The sequence below is a fragment of the Panthera onca genome, chromosome C1, assembly GCF_046562875.1.
Source record: "Panthera onca isolate mPanOnc1 chromosome C1, mPanOnc1 haplotype 2, whole genome shotgun sequence".
Lineage (NCBI taxonomy): Eukaryota > Metazoa > Chordata > Mammalia > Carnivora > Felidae > Panthera > Panthera onca.
In genome coordinates this window covers 128367462-128383665 of record NC_138346.1, presented here as the reverse complement: position 1 = coordinate 128383665, position 16204 = coordinate 128367462, and the positions used below count along the sequence as shown (strand labels likewise).

The 16204-nt window shown below is 41.3% G+C and overlaps 1 long non-coding RNA gene across 7 annotated transcripts; it reads left to right on the top strand.

The window, feature by feature from the left end:
• The first annotated feature begins 76 nt into the window (after positions 1-76).
• Positions 77-10608, top strand: LOC132672502 (uncharacterized). 7 transcript variants are annotated; one of them, XR_013557454.2, is made up of 5 exons: positions 77-279; positions 482-538; positions 2405-7381; positions 8920-9108; positions 9211-10608. It is a non-coding gene; the product is annotated as an uncharacterized LOC132672502 (long non-coding RNA). The 7 variants fall into 7 exon arrangements; XR_013557455.2 differs by having other exon boundaries at positions 77-538; positions 2405-5621; positions 6895-7381; XR_009607545.3 differs by having other exon boundaries at positions 77-538; positions 5463-7381.
• Positions 10609-16204: the final 5596 nt, after the last annotated feature.

The following is a 16204-nucleotide window of genomic DNA, read 5'->3' as shown; positions in this document are numbered from 1 at the left end:
TCAGTGCCTGCTTCCTATTGGTTGGTTGTAGTTCCCGCCAAGGTGATTGGGCCAAAGTGCCTCCCTGCCAGGCCGCGGTTGGTTCCAGGGACCGCCGGCCCAGGGCCGTCCTTCCGCTTTAAATCTTGCGTGGTTGCTAGGGGCGCTCCGAGCCCTAGGCATGTGGGGAGATGCTTCCCTTGGAGAAGGTGTGAACCCGCCCCAAGATTGGCAATTGGGAGAACTTCTACGGAGGAGTTGATAGGCTCCTTGTACAATAATCCCCGCCGGAGTAAATTGGTCCGGTTTTTCTCCACGCCCTCCACCAGCCCCGCCTTTCGCGGGATTCCCCGCGCTTCCGGCTCTGGCTCAGTCTTCCAGGCGCTGCGCGGAGAGCTCCCGGACTCGCCGTGGGCGGTGTCAGGGTGCGCTGCGGTGGGAACGAGCGGGCGCCTTGGGCGAGTCCGTTTGCCTCAGCCCACCCTACTGTGGTTCGTTTCAGAAAAGTTTGGTGGGCTTCAGTCAGTGGGAAAAGACTCTAAGTTTCCTCCTGGTCAAGGTAATTTTACCAGCATTTCCTTCCATTCCTTGCCCTCCCGGCTCCCCCCACCCCACACTTCCCAGTACAGGTTTTAGAGCTGGTAACGCCTTGGATCTGAGATTCGTATTGCTCTCTGCTTTTTCTGTTATTCGTGAAGAATTTAGCTGACGGTGCCGCCTTTGTGTGCTTTGTGCTTCGCTTCCCTAAAGGTAAAAGGGCAACGTCACAACTTCATAGAAAGGCTGTAAAATGAATTATTTGTTCAGGAAAGATAGCCAAGTAAGAAGTCATTTGATGGGCAGTATATGACAGAGAGAAATGCCAGGGTTCTGTTTCCAGTTAATATGATACCACTGGTCAAGTCTCCTTCAGGCCCCGTATTTCTCAAGTAAAGTTCATGTTTGGCTCTAGGTTAGATTTGTAAATGAGGCATTTCAGTTGAGGGGGAGGCGGTATGTAGAAATATGCCTTTGGGGTATGGGCTCTGTTTTTCCTCTCATTTATTTCCTGCCTTCATAAATTCAACAAGAATATCGTTTTGTGGTCCCTAGCCAGTCAGATGTTTGACACTTATAAAACAGAAGTTCCAAGTAGCAATCCTCAGCAATCTGTTAGATTGCTGTGAAAAGAACAATATCCTCTAGGTTTCTGGTCAACTATTGTGGCCTTTCTGTTGAAAAAGTGTTGTTAAATTCACTGTGCCTACTCTTTCAAAGTTCTTTTGAAAATAATATATAGTAACTACTTATATACCTACATAGGTATTACCTATAAACCTATATAGGTACTTGAGCATGATAATATTTCCTGAACACTCAGGGATGCAAGGTGTCCTACTGATATCAGATATGGCAGTGACTGCCCCACAAAGTCACTTGAATGTGGAATCTCCTCTGGGTAAATGTGTTTGTGCCCTATATATCATAAATGAAGGGGAGCCAGTAGCTGATGGTGGGTAATAAGGGAGATCTTGTTTTCTCCAAGAAAATGGATTGTCATGGCATTAAAAATCCAGCACCTAGTATAGTTTCTTGCCCATAGTCAATTCAATAAATGTATCATTAAATGTTGAACCAAGTGTTCCTCTGAGAAAAATGATAAAGGAGCCAAAGAAGACAAAAAAGAAATGTACTAAAGCATGAGAGAATGAGCTACATTCAGAAACTGAGTAAGGTATCTAAACATATTGGAGAGCTAGGCACATTGGTCCTGGAACAAAATGAACTGTGGCAGAATAGTCCCTGGTGGACCGCAGATACTACCCAAATAAAGAAACCAGTAAGAACTGATCCCCAAAAGCAATTCTTTACATACCTGTAATTACCTAATTTGTAAATATTTCTGACTGCACATAAACTAGAAATTACTACTTTAAAAAAAGACACCCAAAAGTATGTATAACTGTCCCCATGACTTATAAGAAGAGATATAGAAGAAAAGAGTCGGGAATTGTTTCAGAAACTAAAACCATAAAAGAGAGCACCTCGTACTTTGGTGGCAGCAAAAGCAGGGAACTGGCATCTGGACAGCTAGTGTGATGCTATAGACACTGGCTTAAAATAATTTTAAAAGCCTCATGGTATCTCTTTGAAAGAAATAAAATGAGAGTTTATCTATTTAAGAGTAAAGTAATTGAGGATAAACAAAATGTAGTATGTACATACGATAAAATATTATTTTAGCCTTAAAAAGGAATGAAACTCGGGGCCCGTAGGTGGCTCAGTCAATTAAGGGTCCAACTGCTGCTCAGGTCATGATCTCGCAGCTTATGGGTTCAAGCCCTGTGTAGGGCTCTGCACTGACAGCTCAGAGCCTGGAGCCTGTTTCAGATTCTGTGTCTCTGTCTCTCTCTCTCTCTTTCTCTCTCTCTCTCTTTCTCTACAGGATTATTGGTGATCGTCTCCCATGCTCAGTCTCAGGCTGCAGCATTTGGCAGAAATCAGTGATTTTTCAGAACGTTGGAAGGTGCCCACAACTGGCACTAGTGTTTTTTGTTACTTCAGAGCACCTATGGAGAGTCCTTTGCTTTTCCATACAGGAGTAAGCTTAGGAATGCTTTGCTTTATTGTAGGTCAGGCTGCCTGCAGATATGGACCCTTTCCCCTGCTGTCTTATTGCCAATTACATTAAATACAGTATATGACAAGAGTTTATTAATCTGTACTATAGTCAACATCCATGCGAGCATATATAATGGTCTCCATGCAGAAAAAAATAGGCAATAAGAAGGAGATGATTATGGTGGAAGTTAAGAAGGAAATCATTGAGAAGTATGAACGAGGTATGCGAGTGGCTGAAATTCCAAGATTTTATAAGAAGCCTACGTTTGCATCTTGTCTGCAGAGGAGGAAGAGAAAAAGGCAGAGGAAACCCTCACTTCAAATGAGATTAGAGAAATGTGTAAAATGTGGGAAACCGTGCAGAATTTTGTAGAAAAGCACCACCCAAAAAAGGCTGTAGCAGTGTGAGCAATGAATCTGTTTAATGACAATGCGATGTCACATTTCCACGAAATCCTCAAAAGGAGGCAAAAGCAAGTGTCATTGGATAAGTTCCTTGTTAAAGTTGCATGAAAAGAAAAAGATTCCATTGAGCCAATAGATAGCAGTGATTCCCTTAGTGACAGTGAAAGTTGTCCTACACAATAATCCTCCTCTTTCTTGTCTCCCTCACACCAGCCATGAAGGTTTTCAAAAGTAAGTGCAGGTTAGGGTACCTGGGTGGCTCAGTTGGTTAAGTGTCCAACTTCGGCTTGGGTCATGACCTCGTGGTTCGTGGGTTTGAGCCCCGCATTGGGCTCTATGCTGACAGTTCAGAACGTAGAACCTACTTCAGATTCTGTGTCTCCCTCTCTGCCCCTCCCCTAAAATAAATAACCATTAAAAAAATTTTTTAAGTGCATTAATTTGTTTTTCTTTATACTGTATATTTTCCTTATTATTTTGTATTTTATTACAGTATTGTAATCATTTTTATATGAATATTTTTAAGTTGTAGAATGAATTATATGAGTTTCCATTATTTCTTATGGGGAAATTTCGCTTCGATATACAAGTGCTTTGGATTACAAGCATGTTTCTGGAACGAATTACATTCACAAACCGAGGTTTTACTGTACTTCTATAAGGCACCTAAAATAGTCAAATTCATAGAGACAGAAAGTAGACTAGTGGTTACCTGGGGCAGGGGAAGAAGGGGCTGGGGAATTATTGTTTAACAGCCACAGAATTTCAGTGTGGGATGATGATAAAGTTCTGGGGATGGATGGTGGTGATGGTTGCACAACAGAGTGAACATTGTTAATGCCACTGAACTATACACTTAATGATGATAAATTTTATGTATATTTTTACCACAGTAAAAATAAATATTTTCTTTAAAAGGAAAGTAGTTGAAATGTGAGTTCTTTGAGGACCAGTATTACATCTTATTCAGCCTAGTACCTCGCATATAGTAGATGCTCTAGAATATTTGTTGAGTAAATAGACAATTATTGACTGGTTGCTGTAAACACACTAGTTATATAGAGATTAATGTATGTGTCACTTAGAGAATTAGAGTAAGTAGAAAATTCAGTATTTCAAATTGCCACTCTTAAAAATATAATTTAACACTAATATTTCTTTTTTCTTTTATTTCCTTTGTGGAGCTTTTGTTTGGTTGGTTGATTGGTTGGTTTGTGTTTTTTAATTTTTTTTTTACATTTATTTATTTTTGAGAGACAGAGAGAGATAGAGCATGAGAGGAGGAGGGGCAGAGAGAGGGAGACACAGAATCCGAAGGAGGCTCCAGGCTCTGAGCTGTCAGCACAGAGCCCAACGCAGGGCGCGAACTCACGAAAAATGAGATCATGACCTGAGCCAAAATCGGAGGCTCAAACGACTGAGCCACCCAGGCGCCCCTATTGGTTGGTTTGTGTTTTTAAATAAAATTGATGAAAGTTTGTTGGTCACAATCTTTTTAGGTGAAATACTGAGAGATGAAAAGGACTGTTTCTTCCTGGAGAAATGCAGATCATTTAGATATTAATGAAAGTTCTGCATTCACCTGCTGAATGAGAGCTTTCACATATTTTGGTACTTTTTGCATATTTTTGCAAAGAAAGAAATATGACCCCCTAATTAAAAGCTGCTGTAATCATTTTAAGAGATGAAACACAGAGATCTTAACTATATTACAATAAAGTATCTACAGATTAGAAGCCTTGTCATTCCACTAGAAGTAAAGGAAGTAATTTGGTAAAGCTACTAGCCTAACAAATATTGAAAATACTCAGATTTGTTAGTAAATGTCCTGTATGATTACTTTGTGTCAGGCATTCCTGGGTGAATGGCAGAAGGTATACTTACATGGAGAATTTCATAAGTGATTTCAAATCAATCTATAATCTAAGTCCCTTTCTCTTCTTAAATATCCTGTTCCCCAAATCCATCTATCCACTTTTATCTCTAGCAGCTACGATTTGCTATTTACATAAAGAGACAGTTTAGATTTGGCTGCTTCACCTTATGATCTATTTTTACTTCAGTCATTTTGTAAGAATATCTTAAAATAAGCAAAGATTTTGAGCCAAGGATATTGACAGATTTAATTAGCTTTGATTATTGCAAGTCCCCCAAGAAATAATAATTGGCCAGTCCTGGCCAATGACTAAGCACGGCAGGAGCTTTATTGAGCAGTGAAACACAACTGACTGAGCAATGCAGCTTCATTGTAGAAATATTTGGGACTCCTCTAATGGGTAGCTTTGGCTTGAGGATCATCCATCAGCCTACCTGAAACCCTCAGAACTGGGCTGCAGTCTGAGATAATGCCTACTCATCCTTTATTTTCCCTCTCCTTCATAACTCAGAATGTGACTGTATTTGGATGTAGGTCCTTTATAAAGGCAATTAAGATGTTAGGGTGAACCCTAATCCAATCTGACTAGTGTCCTTGTAAGGAGGAATTTGAACACACAGAAAGACACTGAGGGCATGTGTGCAGAGGAAGGGCATGTGAGGATACAGCAAGAAGGTGGCCATCTACAATCCAAGGGAGATGCCTCAGAAGAAACCAATCCTGCTGATATCTTGATCTTGGACTTCTACACTCCACAACTGTGAAGAATACATTTCTGTTGTTTATGCTATCCAGTCTGCGGTACTGTATTTTGTAATGGCGGCCCTAGCTAATACACATGCCAAATACCACCTTGGCAGCTGCTCAGAGGGTCCAAACTAACACAAGTGGTACCAAGAGAGGTCCAAAAACAAAAAACAGAAACAAAAGAAAGCTAGAAAATAAAATGAAGTTTCAGGACTGGCTCACTCACTATCTGGTGGGCAAAGACAGTATTATCGTGAGTAGTGTAGGGACATGGATAGTTCCCAGCACAAGGTGGTGACCAGGTGCTAAAGATTTCATCAGTGGTGGCTTGGGAAAACATCCCAGTGGAGGAGAAGGAAAAGAATATAATTTCAGGCATTTGAAATGTATGGGGGTCAGGGAGGGCAATGCCTACAAGGACAATGGAGTTGGCCGGATACTGCTAAGTTGTATAGACACTCAGGCGGGATAACGAAAAAGCAAAGGTCCCCCTTGATTAATAGCCAAGTATGAGAGACAAGAGGACCTCTTTAGTAACTTACAAAAAGGCTTTTATCTCTATAGTGGAAGACCTGACACAGTTATGCCACAAACTTGGGACATGATAGAGGCACAGAGCCCCAAAGACATTTAAATATGTAGCCAAAGCTGGTCAGGGCCCTGGCTGAAAAAGCCTGAACACCTGAAACAAGGGATGGGACATCTGGATGCACAACTGTAAGGATCTTAGCTCTGTAGGCCCTCGTGAACTTTGAAAGCTTGCAGAGATAGTCTACCTCTTCGTAGTAAGAACTAGTACTTCCTCCATGCTCAAAGACACTGCAGAGCCACTTCTTCTCTACTGCTTACTATGCTAATAAATGGAATCAAATCCTAGCATAACTGAGCTGAAAACATGCCTGACCTAATAAAGGAGGAAAGAGATCCTATACAAAGGAGCTGTAAAAATTAGCATATACAAACAAGTCAGAGGAGTTTTGAGGTTGCTTGATCATGGGGGCTGGAATATTAGACTAGATAATCAAGAATTCATTGACAGCACTTTCTTCTCGGGATTTAACACTCTGCATGGACTCTTACGGAGAGTGTAACAAACTCATGGGAGGGATGGGCGGGGGAATCTCTTAGAAACCTAGAGAAAGTGATGGCCAATGCTGAGCAAAGTAGAAATGTCTCAGTTGCCTGGGCACATGGTAGAAGAATGAATTAAAAGACTGGGCGAAGTGGGCATGCTGGAATGGATATGTGTGAAGCCAGAAGACCCATCAGAGGATTCTGTTTCACAGGAGGGCCCAGAAGATACACCATTCACCAAGGCCATCAGAAATCCTCTGGTAAGGGACACCACCACCAAGAAGTTCTCTGCGTTCCTGAGCTAACAACAGCAGTCACAGAGTTAGGACCCATTAATGATTATGGGAAAAATATTCCCCTTCCCCAAGAAATAGAGGCCAGATAGTGGCACTTAGTCACTAGAAGCCAGGAGGCCACAATTAAAAAGACCAACAACATTTGACAAGTGGCAGCCAAGAGGGCTTGACTCACAGGGAGTTGTGGAGATGGATGTAGAGCTTGGTATCTCTAGGGGCAAAATAGGTGGGAATCCTATTAACATCTACAACCCAAAAAAGGCCAAAACGGAGGAGCAGGAGACTGAGGGTGGTTTCATCCAGAAAGTCATCGTCCCTTGTTTAGTATCCCGATCCGAGCCACTTTTCAGATCTGAAACTTGTTGACTTAAGAGGCGGCAGATCCTGCTGCACTGGAGCAAATGTAAGTGTTATGATTCCCCAGTCCTTTGCTAAAGATACCTATGGCCATTTACTTCAGTGATTGTACACAGTGGGAAAGAGGAATAACCAGAAATTTAAGAACTATTGGACTCAGTCAACTCAGACATCAATATCCTGAGACCCAAAGCATTGTCATAGCCTCTTGTTAGAGTGGAGGCAAATGGGGACTGGGTAATAATCGGAGTTCTGACTAAAGTCTAGTTAGGGTAGGTCCATTGTGTCTGTGAACCCACCCAGTGGTCATTTCTTCAGTTCTTGAGTATGTAATTGGAGTTGATACACTTAGCAGCTGCAGTTATACCAACATTTAAATGCTTGACCTGTGTGAAGAGCTATCATAGTGGAAAAGGCCAAGTGGAAACACCTGAAAATGACCTTCCAGACCTGGCTAACATAGTAAATTAAAAAATAAATGAAAATATCACATACCAGGGGGCATGGTGGAAATTAGTACCACCATTAAAGACCTAAGAAATGTGGGGAGGATGGTCCCTATCATATCTCCATTTAATTAGCCAGTCAGGCCCCTGCAAAAACTAGATGGGTCCTGGAGAATGACTCTAGACCACCATAGCAAGTCACAGCCCCAATAGCACCTGCTGTGCTTTATATAGTCTTATTGCTAGTGCAGATTAATAAGGCATCAGGACATGACGTGTGGCCAGTGGTTTGTTGAACAAATTATTTTCCATTTTGATTAGGAAAGATCATGTGGGACAGATAACCATTTACAGTTTTGCCTCAAGGATAGATTAACTCTGCCCTCTGTCGTAATAAGGTCCAAAGAAATCTGAACCTCCTAAACATCTCATAGAGTAGCACACCGACCCATTGCATCAATGATATGCCGGTCAGACTGTACAAGTGGAGTGGCTAGTATGCTGGAGGCATTGGTAAAACTAATGCTCCAGAGAATAGAAGAAAAATGCTATAAAGATTCAAGGACTTGCCACTTCAGTGAGGTTTTCAGAGTGTACCATTATATCCTTCCAAAGTGAAAGTCTTGCATCCCTTATCACAAAGAAGAATGCACAGGCTTGGTATGTCTCTTTAGGTTCTGGAGCAACATATACCATACTTAGGAATACAGCTCCAGCCCATTTACCAGGTGACATTGAAGATTTCCAGCTTTGGGGCCCAGAGCAGGTGAAAGGCTCTTCAGAAGTCCAGGCTACAGTACAGACATCTTTGTCACTTTGGCCATATGTTCCAGTAAAATCTTGTATTGGAGGTATCAGAGTAGGAAAAGAAGCAGTTTGGAGCTTGTGACGGTTAATTTTATGTCAACTTGGCTGGGCTATGGGGTACTCCGGTATTTGGCCAAACATTATTCTGTGTGTGTCTGTGGGTGTGTTTCCAGATGAAGTTAACATTGGGTTGGTAGAATGAGTAAAGCAGATTGCCATCCCTAATGTAAGTGGGCCTCATTCAATCAATTGAAGACCTGAATAGAACTAAAAGATTGAGTAGAAGGGAACTCCTGCTTGATTGCATAGCTAGGATGTTGGTCTTTTCCAGCCTTTAGGCTTGGACTGAAACATCAGCTCTTCTTGGATCTTGAACCCGCCAACTTTCAGACTGGAAATCACGCCATTGGCTTTCCTTGTTCTCAGGCCGTTGGCTTCAGACTGGGAACTACATATCAGCTCTCCTGGGTCTCCAGCTTGATGACTGCAGATCTTGGGACTTCTTGGCCTCCATACTCATGTGAGTCAATTCTTTATAATAAATCTATAGCTATAGGTATACAATCTATATCTATACTTACACCTACATCTATATAACTATAATGTTTCTGTTTCTCTGGAGATCCCTGGCTAATACAGATCTTGACACCAGCCGTGGAATGTAGCTGTAACAAATAACTAAAAATGTGGAAGCTGCTTTGGAACTGAATGATGAGTGGAGTTGGAAAAGTTTTAAAGTGCATGCTACAAATATGGACATTAAGGACAATGCTGGTGAGACGTCAGATGGAAATGAGGAAGACATTAATGGAAATTGTGGGAAAAGTGACCCTTGTTATAAAGTGGTGAATAATTTGGCTGAACTGTGTTCTGTTTTGTGCAAGGTAGAATTTGTGAGTGATGAAATTGGATATTTAGCTGAGGAGATTTCTAAGCAAAGTATTGAAGGAGGGGCTTGGTTCCTCCTGATTGCTTATAGTAAAATGTGAAAGGAGAGAGATGAAGAAGGAATTGTTAAGCAAAAAGGAACCAGAACTTGATGATTTAGAGATTTCTCAGCCTATCCATATTGAAAAACATGAGAAAGCATGTTCTAAAGAAAATACCAATGGCACAACTTGATTATCACTTGATAAAGAGTTTATGGGATTATATGAGCAGAAACGCAGCCAATTTGAACTGAAGGGGATGGAGATGGGACCAAACAAAGGAAGGCTGTTGGGCTTATTGAATTTGACAAGACAGAATGATAGAGCTATTCAGCTGCACACATGCACTATCTGCAAGAAGAGGGGAAAATGATGCCGACAGTGATTAAGAGATCATCAGGGCCACTACACTACCTCAGTTTCAAGAGCCTTTGGTGGGGGACTACCCAACAGGACCTTGGGGGTGATGCTGCCACCTACTGGACCTGGAGGGCAGAGCATTGAACCAAGGAGGATTATTTAAAGCCTTAAAATCTGATGGACTTTGCCTTGCTAAATTTTGAGCTTGCTTGGGACCATCACCCCTTCTTCTCCCTTTTGTAATGAGAATGTCTATCCTATTACTATCCCACTATTGTATTTTGAAAGTATATAACTTGTCTGATTTCACAGATTCACAGCTGGAGAGGAATTTTGCCTCAGGATGAATCATACCTCCAGTCTCACTCTATCTGATTTAGATGATATTCAAATGAGACTTTAGATGCTGGAATAAATTAAGAGCTTTGGAGATTTGGGGATGAAATGAAAGTATTTTGTGTGCAATAATGATGTGAATTTTAGGAGGCCACAGGTGGAATGTTATAGACTGAATGTGTCCCCCTCCAAATTCATACATTGAAGCCCTAATCCCCAATATGATGACAAAGAGGCACCAGAGAGCTCTCTTTCTCTGCCCTGTAAGGATACAGTGAGAAGGTAGCTGTCTGCAAGTCAGGAAGAGAGCTTTCACCAGATCCTGATTATGCTGGCATCTTGATCTCGGACTTCTGGCCTCTAGAACTGTGAGAAAATAAATTTCTGTTGTTTAAGCCACCCAGTCTATGGTATTTTGTCATGGAAGCCCAAGCTGACTAAGAAAGAGCTTATGGTAAGCCCCAGTAAAAACATCACAGTGCAGTCCTTAGGACTCTGGAGCAAGGCCATGCCATCTGCAACTGAGAATTATACACATTTTAAGAACCAGCTACTAGTGAGAACCAGATAGATACTGAGCCTTGATGGAGACAGAACACTTAACCACAGGACATCAGGTAACCATGTGTCCAGAACCACTAATTATGGACTGAGTTCTTTTGGTTCAGATGGACCCAGCAGCATCTGTTAAAAGATGGAAATGGTACATACAGGATGGAGCTCAAACACAACTGGGGCACTTGTAAGCTGCATGACAAGGTAGCCCACATCCCCATATAACCCACCACAGCTGCACCAATACCATGACCAGCTGAAGGAAGAAGGGTAAAGCCTAAGTTTGGTTTATGGATGAGTCAGCTTAGTATGTGGGTACAAACCAAAATTAGATAGTGGCTGCATTATAGTTACATCCTTCAGAGTCTTTGAAAAACAGCAAAGAAGGAAAATCTTCCCAGTTGGTAGAATTACAAAGATCATCCCTGATCGTCTGCTTTTAGTATAAGGAGAAGCAGACTGAAGTAAGAATATATATAGATTCTTGGGCAGGTGTCAATGGCCTGTCAGAAGACCTAGTAGGGCACCTGGAAGGAAAAGGACTAGAAGATCAAAGACAAGGAGATCTTGAGTAGAGTCATGTGGATAAATATACAGGAGTGGGCATGAAGTGTGAGGAGTTTTGTATCATATCTCACATCCACCAGGGAAGAGGCACTAAGCAATCAAGGAGACAAAATGACTCATCCAATTGTCATTACCAGCCTTAATCAATGGCCACCTTGGAACCTGCATGATGTGTTATAAGCACTCTTATGGATTATGTTTTATCCCCCTTTCAAATTCTTATGTTGAAATTCTAACCCCCAATACCTTAAATTGTGACTTTATTTGGAAATAGGGCTGTTGCAGATGTAATTAGTTAAGATGACATCATACTGGAGTAGGGTGGTCCCCTAATTCAATGTGACTGGTGTTCTTATAAGCAGATAGCCATGTGAAGACAGAGATACACAGAGAGAATGCCATGGGAAGATGAAGACAGATCAGGGTGTTGTAGCAGAAGCCAAAGAATGCCAAAGATTGCCAGCAAACCACAAGAAGCTAGGGGAGAAGCATGGGACAGATTTTCTTTCACAGCCCTCAAAAGGAACCAAGCCTATGGACATCTTGAGCTCAGACTTCTAGCTTTCAGAACCGTAAGATAATTACATATCTGTTGTTTAAATCACCAAATGTGTGGTACTTTGTTAAGGCAGTCCTAAGAAACTAATACAGGCACCTAAATGGAGGGGCCTTTGTGGCAGGGATGGAGACTATGTACAGGCCCAAAAGCTTGGACTCCAAATTTCCAAGACTGATACAGCTACTGATGCCTTAATGTCCAATCTGTCATCACAGAGACTTATGCTGAGTCCCCAGTATGGCACCATTACTCAAGGAGACCAACTGGATACTCGGTGACAAGTTGACTACATTGGGTCCCTTCCATCTTGAAGGAGTCAGTGGTTCATTCTCACAGAGATATATAGCTATTCTGGGTGTGGGTTTTCCTTTCCACCCACAGATCCTTAGCCAACATTACTATATTGGGGCTTATGGAATGCCTGATCGACAGATGTAGAATCCTATGTAACATAGCATCTGACCAGGGTACCTGCTTCATGGTAAAAGAGGTGTGGGAGTGGACCCATGGCCATGGGATCTGCGGGACATACCAACTATCCAGAAAAAGCTGACCTCATAGAAAGCCAGAATGACATTCTAAAGGCACAGGTGAAAAGCCACTCAAGGATAACATTCTGAAAAAAATTGGGAGTTATAATTCAGGATGTGTTATACAAATAAATCAGAGGTCTTCATGACTCCCAATAGAAAAAATACATGGATCCACTAAGAAATGGATGTAGGAACACCCCCATTTACTTTTACTGCCAATGACCCACTAGAGGATGTTGTGCTTCCCATATCCACAAATCTGGGATCGATAGGGTTGGGGCTGGTGGTACTGGTCATCAAAGAGATTGCACTCCTATTAAAGGACACAGCAAGGGTCCCTTTGAACCACAAGCTATGACTTCTGCACTTTGGACTCATTATTCCTGGGACCAGTAGGCAAAAAGAGGAGTCACAATCATGACAAGGATAATTGACCCTGATCAATAGGAAAAGGTAGCACTGTTTTTGGTTTTGTTTGTTTGTTTGTTTTTAGCAGAATTCATGTGGTTCCCTTGGACATCTGACACTCCCTTGCCCCACTGTAACTGAACATATGCAGCGACCATGACCTGACAAAAGTATAGTTACCAAAATCTCAGACCAGGAATAAAGCTTTGGATTATACCACCACAAAAACCACCAAGACCTGCTAAGATGATAACTGCAAGTGAGAGGAATTTAGAGTGGATAGTGGAAAAGGGAGAGGATGAGTATCACTTGTGACCTCTAGATCAATTTCTGTAGTCCATCCTACTAACCTTCCTTTTCTAAGTTTCCTTTCAGGAAGAGAGGCCCATGGGAACCATGGAAGAGCTTCTCCCCAAACCTGCATGAAGAAATAAATCTTTGGGGCAAAGGAGTTGAAATGTGGTTCTGAAAATGGGTCCCTGAATTCCCTTTGCAGAGCATAGTTAATCAATGGCCCCAACTACTGACCTTGATCCACCAATATGTTCACAACTGAGGCCATGCTTCTCACAACCTAGTCCTAGCTAATGACTGAGCATCTGGGGTAATAAATCAGGCTCATTTCTCTGAGACTTGGGATTCCACTAATGGGCCACTTTGGCTAGAGAACTACCCATAGGATTCAGAGCTCACAGGGAAATTTAGAGAAAGAAACAGCAAATTTATGCAAAGAAAGTAAAAAGAAAAAGGAAGTAAAAGGAAATAAAGATAAAATCAGAAATCAGTGAAATAGAAAGCAGACATAGAAGAGCCAACACTTATTAATCGACAGTCAACAAAGCCAAAACTTATAATCTTCAAAAGAGCTAAAAAATTAATCAACTCCTAGCAAGATTAATCAAGGAAGAGTGCATAGAAACACATTACCAATATCAGCAATAAAAAGGGGGACATCAGTACAGGCCCTATAGACATTGAAAATATGAGAAGATGTTACAACTTTTTACCAATAAATTTGATGATATAGATGAAATGGAAATTTTTATTGAGAAACAGACTTACTAAGACTAAAACAATAATAAATAGAAAATTCCGTATTTTATATTTTAAAGAAACTGAATTCATCATTTAAAATCTTCTACAAATGAAACTCCAGATGGCTTCACTGGTGGATTCTTTCCAACATGTATATTTCTTTTAGAGTCATAAAATGCATATTGACACTTTCTAATACTTATATATTTCACATTCTATTTGTGGATTAACTTCCCTCTGTTCCATGCACCATTTATTTAGCACTTACTATGCATTATGTTAAGAGTTGTAGATATAAAGATGAATAAAGTTTTTGGCAGAGGGAGCTTTCAGGATGATGGAAAAAGAAGACCTATAATGTAAATGCAGTGAAACAAGTGCTAATAAAGATTCACATAAAGTACTATGAGAGATGGGTATGAATCCAGGGAAGGGAGGGCTTTCCAAGCATGAGAGATAAAACAATGTGCCATGTGCTATGTGCATAAAAATAATTGGAAAATAGAGGACACTCCTTCTCCCCTTATTCCTTTAAATTTTTTAAATTAATTTTTAAAGTTTATTTATTTATTTTGAGATAGAGAGTGTGAGCAGGGGAGGGTCAGGGAGAAAGAGAAAGAGGATCCCAAGCAGGCTCTGCACTGCCAGTGCAGAGCCCAGTGCAGGGCTCAAACCCACAAACTGTGAGATCATAACCTGAGCTGAAATCAAGAGTTGGATGCTTAACTGACTGAGCCACCAGGAGCCCCTTAAATTTTTTGATACCTTAGGGTTCTGTCCTTGGCTTCTGTTTTTCCCTCTCTTCAAACAACTTATCCACTCCCACCTTTGTCCCTTTCATATATAAGTTAATCACTTCAAAATATGTATCTCCAGTCTCCACCTCTTTCTTGAGCTCTTGGCCTAAATATAAAAGTGTCTAGAGAACTCACCTATGCAAGGACTTTGCCTCCACACTAATTCCCCCTGCCTCATGGATCACCAATCTTCTTTCCCTTCTTTTTTTTTTTTAAATGTTTATTTATTTTTGAGACAGAGAGAGACAGAGCATGAACGGGGGAGGGTCAGAGAGAGGGAGTCACAGAATCTGAAGCAGGCTCCAGGCTCTGAGCCGTCAGCACAGAGCCCGATGCGGGGCTCGAACTCACGGACTGTGAGATCATGACCTCAGCCGAAGTCGGACACTCAACTGACTGAGCCACCCAGGCGCCCCTTCTCTCCCTTCTTAAAAGCAAAAACAAAAACAAAAACCTCTCTGCCTTGACAGCATGTCTCTCCAGCTACTACAATACCTCTCTGTTCCCTTTATATGGTGAAACTTCTCACTTTCTCTCTAGTGTATCTTAACCTTTATGACACATAAAATCTTTTATAAACGTTTTATCCCTATTACTCTTCTGAGACTTCTCTTATCAAGGTCACCAATAACCTTAATGTTGCCAAATCCAATTCTCAATTTACATGACCCAACAGCAGCTTGGCCAGGTGATCATTTCCTTTTTCTTGAAAAGTTGTCTTTACCTGGCTCCACCCTCTACTTATTTTCTTCTCATCTCACTAGTCACTCCTTCTTAGTTTCTTTGTTGGATCATCTTTTTTCAACCTTTAAGTATTGGAGTATTCCAGTGTTCCATCCTTGGACTTCTACTCAGTTTTTGTTTATATTCACCTTAGAAAGTCTTAACCAATTCTATCATCTTAAATGTCATCTGTATGCTAATGATTCCAAAAATTATAGTCTACAGGCTCAACCTCTCCCTTCAACTTCAGACTCCTATCTCTAGTAGCTACTCGAATGTTTAACAGTATTCCAAACTAAACATGTCTGAAACTAAATTCTTCAGTCCCTGTCTATCAAACCTAATTCCCTTCAATCTTCTCCATCTCAGTAAATGGCTCCATGATTCAGCCTGTTGCTCAAGGCAGAAATATTGGGATCATTGTTGACTCTTCTCTACCCTCATTCAATCTGTCAACACATTACATCAGCTCTGCCTTCAAAACATATCCCAATTGTGACCAGTTCTCACCACCTTGATCACTTCTACTCTAGTCCAAACCACCATCAACTTTCACCTAGATCCCTTCCTCCTAACCGGCTACCCAGCTTCCACACTTCCCTGACTGTAGTCTACTGGGAGTGATCCTGTTAACAGTATAAGATGGAATGTGCCACTCCCTTGTTCAAATCCCTCCAGTGATTCGCATTACACTGAAATAAAATCCAAAGTTTTTTCATTATCTATGAGGCACTCAACATCTGACCTCTTGGTGTATTCTGACCTTATCTCCTTCCACTCTCCCTTTCCTTTTTTCCATGCTTTAAGCATACTA